The sequence below is a fragment of the Engraulis encrasicolus genome, chromosome 10 (genome assembly GCF_034702125.1).
Source record: "Engraulis encrasicolus isolate BLACKSEA-1 chromosome 10, IST_EnEncr_1.0, whole genome shotgun sequence".
NCBI lineage: Eukaryota > Metazoa > Chordata > Actinopteri > Clupeiformes > Engraulidae > Engraulis > Engraulis encrasicolus.
In genome coordinates this window covers 1294059-1301558 of record NC_085866.1, presented here as the reverse complement: position 1 = coordinate 1301558, position 7500 = coordinate 1294059, and the positions used below count along the sequence as shown (strand labels likewise).

The following is a 7500-nucleotide window of genomic DNA, read 5'->3' as shown; positions in this document are numbered from 1 at the left end:
GACCTATGTTAAAAGTGAAGGGCATTATGCCTTCAAGTTGTTTCTAGCACATTTTTACTTGGGAATAGAATGGGGAAAGGTTATATGAGAACCTCAATGTTGATACAGAGATAAATAAATGTGTTTGTAAGACTGCTTTGTGACAGTACGTAAACAGTAGAAACAACCAAATAGCTGAGGTCATTGTAGTGTCACCATGAATTTGCTGTATTGGTGTAAACCAGGGGTGGGGAACCTATGTCTGGAGGGCCGTTTGCAGCCCTTGAGGCCATTTTATCCAGCCCCTGAGACAATTTTAATATTATGCAGCTTCATATGAAATATGCCATATTTTGTAAAAGAAACATTTGCAATACAATGAAAGTTATATTCAGGGGACATATAGAAGTTAAGGTCTGTTTTAAGGTGGCTGCATTCCATATAGGCCTAGAGTGCAGGGGGAAATCCTAGTTTGTGTTAATTGTACGGCCCTCGGAGGACCCTCAGAGTAATTTGAAGTGGCCCTTCAAATGAAAAAGGTTCCCCACCCCTGGTGTACACTTACAATAATACACAGTGTTTCCAAAACCAAATGTGTAGAGCAGTGCATTCTGTGTAGAATTTGCAATAAAATCTTAGCTGGGTGTCCCTTTTAAAGGACTGTGCGCATTGAAGCTGGCATTGCTGCCTCCGCCTCCTGGGTACAGAAGCCTCGTCAAAACTCTCTCGGCCTCTGAATGAAAAGAAAAACACACATGCGACATTTAGTTACAAAATTATAAAATGATGATGACATTGCAAGACACAGGTCAGACCATCTGTGAAATAAATGGCTAAATAAGAAAGTGTTAGCTAGTAAAGAAAGTGTTGGCTAATAAAAACAAATATCAGAAAACAAAAATGCTTCTGATATGAGGATCCAATTGAATGAGGTCAAATCACTAGCAATGAAACTCAATTTGGTCAAGGCTTAAGTGTATAGGGATGCACTAGTGGTAGTCAAACTATTGCAACACAGACAAAACAGTGACTTACCCACAGTAGTGCTGCACAATGAAGAATGCCTCCTTTCTTTCAGCAACATCCAAGCAAATAGCCTAAAAAAATGGTGAGAAACACATTCGAAATTATTCTAAGTGAATAATAGGCCACATCCATTTAGTTGCAGCAAAATATATTTTTAAGTAGGCTATGCTCATCATATTACACCAAGGAGGTCTATCATTGCATTACACCAATGTCAATACATTCTCTTTCTTTGAAAAGCACCGTATTCGCTTTGGCCTGCCCACACCGAAAACTATAATTAGGATCTACTACTCACGTCAGTCAGTGCACTGCACTGCAACAGGTGACAGCTCTGTTCAGTCCTGGACGTCTCCTTCCTTTTTTCATTGCTGCAATCATATAGTAAATAGAAAGCCACATTGTTGTTAAACCAGAGGTAGTAGCTATACCATGCTCGCTGACATACAGTGTTAACCGTCCTGACATGTCTGTATCGAAGCCCACTTCACGGACGTCCAGGCTTATCTGAAAAGCTAGTTCTAAAACCACACAGACTAGCTGCAATCAGCCATGAACTAGCCTACCTTGAGCAGAGCTGCAGATGCCAGCGGCAATAGTCCAACTGAATAGAGATACACGGCACGTCCAGGGACGCAGGAAGTGGGGTGCTCCGGGTGCTGCAGCACCCCCCCTACTGGACAACAGACGCAGCTGCATCACTTGTATATTACCCTAAATTCAGACATAGTTTTTTCCTCATTATTATTCTAAAATAAAAACACAAAATATGAATATTTTCTACTTTTTTAATACATATAAGTAATTTGAAATGTGAATGCAATTTTGGTTTTAAATGAGTGATAAACTTTTAGACCCCAACCAGACCGGAACAGTGGTGTAGAACAGTAGCCAGTGACGCGGGAGATACGTTTGTTTTGTTAGCTTGTGGTGTCAAGGTAGTAATAAAACTAAAGTGGTATTAACAGCGACATGTTTGATTGGGCATACATCAACACACGGTCTTAAACCCATTGGAGGAGCTAACTTGTTGTGAAGAGAAGTCTCGTCACTTTGGTGATCAAAAACGGACCAACTAAGCAAGGAATTAGGTTAATTTAAAGTGCGACGGGAGAAGGGTATGTCACCAAAATTGTGCGTCGTGTCAGGTAAGAAGTGACTTTTGTTTCTTGCGGTGGAGATTGGATTCGTAGTAGCATATTGGTAGGCTAGGTCTTGCCTATTGCTGGTGAAGTCTATCTTAGCCTCGGAGTTGGCTATGGGGTGAATCTGTAGCACAGCCGATGGTGTGCGTCTATCATAACTGTTGCCAAAGTTGAATTGCCGCGGTGTGAAATGGCTGTGCTATTGTTTGATGTTTTGGACTTTTGTAGTGGTGGCGATTTGTTCCTTTTGCCTCTTGCTGCTGATTTGACCACCGTTTAGCGGCACCTTTTAGTGCGTCTTAAATATGGCCTACGTCAAATGCAAACTAAAGGTGGCTTACACTCTCCCTGTATCAATAGCCAGCAATGGCACGAGCTGCTTTGGCGCTTAGCCTACTTCTCTCGCCCATCACAGCACAAACTCTTTGGCCGTCAGAGTGTAATCACATTCGGTAAGCAGTATGCCTGTCTGTGTGCGTGCTTTTGTGCGCGTGCGGGGAGACAGGGCTGGGGTCCTGATCGTATGCATCTTGAGATACACAGTCGCAATTGCAAGAAAATCTAAATTGTTTGAAAGCCCGGTCACCTCTCACAAGTGCATCGCATAGCCTAGTCATGCATTTCTACTAATTTCACACATTGTAGACTGCCCATGGAGAAGAGAGAAACGCAGCGCGATTTGCTCTTGAACACGCCCTCACCTCCACATTAGGTGCGCGTTTCCCTTCCGCAAGAAGAACTTTTATTTTGAAGTGAAATGTTACATAAAAAAAGGTAAAATCTAGTCATCCTTGGTTAGGCTACATAAAACATGAAGAAGTTAGTCAGATGGGATTCGCCATTCGTCATCCTAAAATTGATTAGAATGCAGGAAATTGCATCTAAAAAACACATTTTTTTCTGGGAGAGGACTCCCAGACCCTCCGACGACCACAGCACCTCCTGGTCAAAATGAGCTCCTGCGTCCTTGGGCACGTCCGTATTTTCTGTGTGTGTGTGTGTGTGTGTGTGTGTGTGTGTGTGTGTGTGTGTGTGTGTGTGTGTGTGTGTGTGTGTGTGTGTGTGTGTGTGTGTGTGTGTGTGTGTGTGTGTGTGTGTGTGTTTAGTTTAGTTTAGTTTAGTTTAGTTTAGTTTAGTTTAGTTGGTTTAGTTCAACAGGGACCATGCACTAATTTCCATCTGCAGTCCCTGGACAGGTAAAAAAATTTAAAATACAATAACATAAACAAGATATAAACAAGTAAGCACATCATAGGCCATGGGTCAAACATACACACACACACACACACACACACACACACACACACACACACACACACACACACACACACACACACACACACACACACACACACACACACACACACATTAAAATGGCATGCAGTGTGAATCATATTTTAAAAAAACATATGATTAATGTTGACAAGACTGGTTGGTTAATATCCATTTTTTCACACCCCTTGAGAAGGCCTGATAATCAGTAATACTTTTTAAGTTACTGGGTAGACTATTCCATGTTTTGGTTGCCCTGAAGGAGAAGGCTGACTGAGCAAAAGCAGTTCGTCGGATTGGGAGACTACAATCACCCCTAATGGTGGATCTTGACGTTCTGCTCATCAATTCAGAGCAGGGTTGAACAAATGTTCTTAGGGGTGGGGGTGCTGCATTGTGAATCATTTTATGGATTAGCCGCAGATCAGGAAATTGTATGATGTTTTCAAGGCTGAGCATATTATACTTGCTCAGTATAGGACAATGGTGGTACTGAAAAGATATTTTATCTAGGACCTTCAGGGCCTGCTTGTATAGTGAATCAATGGATTTTAAGACTTGTTGGCCTGGGACCAGCTTGATAAACAATAATGCAGGTGTGTGTGTGTGTGTGTGTGTGTGTGTGTGTGTGTGTGTGTGTGTGTGTGTGTGTGTGTGTGTGTGTGTGTGTGTGTGTGTGTGTGTGTGTGTGTGTGTTTGTATGTCTGTCTGCCTTTTTCCATTCTACTTTAAAGTGTATATGTGTGTGCCAGGGAGAGGGAGAGGGAGAGAGAGAGAGAGAGAGAGAGAGAGAGAGAGAGAGAGAGAGAGAGAGAGAGAGAAAGAGAAAGAGAGAGAGAGGAGAGAGAGAGTAAAGAGAGAGGAAGGAGAGAGGTATTCCGTAGCGTTGATGTCATAGTTGAATGTAGTATGTGTGTGTGTGTCTGTGTGTGTACAGTATGTGTGTGTATGCGTGCGTGCATGCGTGCGTGCATGCGTGCGTGCGTGCGTGCGTGCGTGTGTGTGTGAGTGTGTTTCCGTCGCTAGGCAGCAGTCAGGGGTTGCCGTGCAAGAGCAGCTCACGTTACCACCATGCCACTCTGCTGAAGGGTGTGTTTTGGGGTGTGTGTGTGTGTGTGTGTGTGTGTGTGTGTGTGTGTGTGTGTGTGTGTGCGTGCGTGCGTGCGTGCGTGCGTGCGTGCGTGCGTGCGTGCGTGCGTGCGTGCGTGCGTGCGTGCGTGCGTGTGCCTTTGTGCCTCCGTGCCTCTGTGCCTGCGTGCGTGCGTGCCTGTGTCCGTGCGGAAAAGAGTTTGCCAGAGAGCTCTGTTCAGTGTGGTGCAGTCCAGTCAGCAAGTTACAGTAACAGCAGCTAACTGCAGCCCAGTACAGCACAGCAGACCAGACTAAACGAGCCCAGTACAGCAGAGCAGAGCAGTGGTATGTAGTCTAGACCAGACTAAACGAGCCCAGTACAGCACAGCAGAGCAGTGGTATGTAGTCTAGACCAGACTAAACGAGCCCAGCACAGCAGAGCAGAGCAGTGGTATGTAGTCTAGACCAGACTAAACGAGCCCAGTACAGCACAGCAGAGCAGTGGTATGTAGTCTAGACCAGACTAAACGAGCCCAGCACAGCAGAGCAGAGCAGTGGTATGTAGTCTAGACCAGACTAAACGAGCCCAGTACAGCACAGCAGAGCAGAGCAGTGGTATGTAATCTAGACCAGACTAAACGAGCCCAGTACAGCAGAGCAGTGGTATGTAGTCTAGACCAGAGTAAACGAGCCCAGTACAGAACAGCAGAGCAGTGGTAAGTAGTCTAGACCAGACTAAACGAGCCCAGTACAGCAGATGAGCACACCACCAGTACCATCACCAGTTAGCAACTTGTTAGCTTTCCCAATGGGAAACGGCATTGCAACTAAGTAAAACTTAGTTAGCATAGCGATGTTGTCGGGAAACGCACCACAGAGTAGCCAAACACAGCACAGCAGAGGTGTGTAGTCTACACTAGCCGTACCCAGACACTTAGAATTTTGGAACATACAGCCACACTGGACTGACATTCCAGAACCTTAGAATACAGAACAGACAGGGAACATATGTTCTAGAACTTTAGAACACAAAACAGACAGAGGGGGCAGATGGTAGTGACAGAACCTTAGAAGACAGAACAGACAGAACAGATGTTCTAGAACCTTAGAAGAAAGAACAGACAGGACAGATGTTCTAGAACCTTAGAAGACAGAACAGACAGAACAGATGTTCTAGAACCTTAGAAGAAAGAACAGACAGGACAGATGTTCTAAGATGAACCTCAGAATGTGAATACAACAGACAAAGGGCAGTTGAGATGTTGTTACTTTGCGCTGTTTGGTTAGTTTGTTAGTTACAGATCTGTTTTCTTTCAAACAACCCAATTTTTTTTTTCGGCCTGACCCTTTATTTTAGAGTTTTATTAAGCTGTTTAAATGGCTAATGAGCATTGCTAGTTGGGTTTGTTGACAGTTAGAACTGTTTTAGAATTATTTTGATTGACAGTCAAACACAACGAGCCGGCGGTGACGGCCTATCAGTGCTTGTCCTCAGCGTTGCTAAGGTACGCTTGGCATGAGAGAGAGAGAGAGAGAGAGAGAGAGAGAGGGGGGGGGGGGGGGGGGGCATGGGAGAGGTCACTTGTGGAATCATTCGGGTCGGAAAGTATTCTCACAGGTCAATCGGGACGCTTCAAAACAGTGGGATTGGAATAGAGTGGAGGCCTGCTGTCCATTTAGTAGCCTATACATGTCAGTGGTATGCACTGTAGGACAGACAGAGTAGTCAGAAGCTGCATGCTGAATTGAAGGGCTGGACTTGGCTATCTGGCATAGCGGGCATTTCCTGGTGGGCCCCACACCCTACTTCTATTTTTTTTTTTTTTTTACATATCTGGAAATAGGGGCCCACGAGGGTGCGGGGCCAACTGGTGAGTCAGTTCTGCGTCGCTAATTACCCCTTTAAGCCAAAAGTGCCCGGGCCCCATTTCTCCCTCAGTCCAGCCCCGTGCATATATCACACATACTATTCATGTCCTCTTCTCACAGGATGAGGAATCACACACATACACAAGCACACACACACACACACACACACGCACACATACACAAGCACACACACACACACACACACACACACGCACACATACACAAGCACACACACACACGCACACATACACAAGCACACACACACACACACACACACACACACACATACACACAAACACACACACACACACACACACACACACACACACACACACACACACACACACACACACACACACACACACACACACACACACACACACACACACATAGGAAAGGGGCCCGTACTCAATAGGTTGGTGTGAAATGATTCCATAAGTGATCTCTCACATGCCTCTCTCTCTCTCTCTCTCTCTCTCTCTCTCTCTCTCTCTCTCTCTCTCTCTCTTTCTGGCTGAGAAGAAACTCTATTCTTGGCTGAGGGGTTCACACCATGTGCGTGCGTGCGTGCGTGCGTGCATGTGTATAGATAGCACACCTCATATTTTCCACATACTCGTCTGTAACCATGGTACTACCCTCATACTGCCTGTCTGTCTGTCTGTCTGCTTGCCTGTCTGTCTTACTCTCTGTCTGTCTCTTTGTCTGTCTGTCTGTCTGTCTTACTCTGTCTGCATGTTTGTCTGTCTGTCTTACTGCCTGTCTGTCTGTCTGTCTGCTTGCCTGTCTGTCTTACTCTCTGTCTGTCTGTTTGTCTGTCTGTCTGTCTGTCTGTCTGCCTGTTTGTCTGTCTGTATTTCTACCTGTCTGTCTTAGATAGTTATGACCCTCACATCCTCTTAGACTATCTCTCTCTCTCTCTCTCTCTCTCTCTCTCTCTCTCTCTCTCTCCTTGTCTCTCTCTCTCTCTCTCTCTCTCTCTCTCTCTCTCTCTCTCTCTCTCTCTCTCTCTCTCTCTCTCTCTCACACACACACACACACACACACACACACACATGCACATCTACTTCACAGCATGCCAATAATAGTTCTCAGGCTAATGAGAGAATAGATATAGTAGAGAAGAGTTGCATAATAC

General features: G+C 45.1%; 1 protein-coding gene and 1 long non-coding RNA gene across 2 annotated transcripts in view; one reads left to right on the top strand and one right to left on the bottom strand.

The window, feature by feature from the left end:
* The window catches only part of kazna (kazrin, periplakin interacting protein a), a 175902-nt gene that overhangs the window by 21953 nt on the left and 146449 nt on the right, over positions 1–7500 (top strand). The gene's annotated exons all lie outside the window — the stretch shown is intronic.
* Positions 487–1326, bottom strand: LOC134456490 (uncharacterized). The gene is made up of 3 exons (XR_010036330.1): positions 1304–1326; positions 1015–1076; positions 487–712 (listed from the first exon to the last, which is right to left on the bottom strand). It is a non-coding gene; the product is annotated as an uncharacterized LOC134456490 (long non-coding RNA).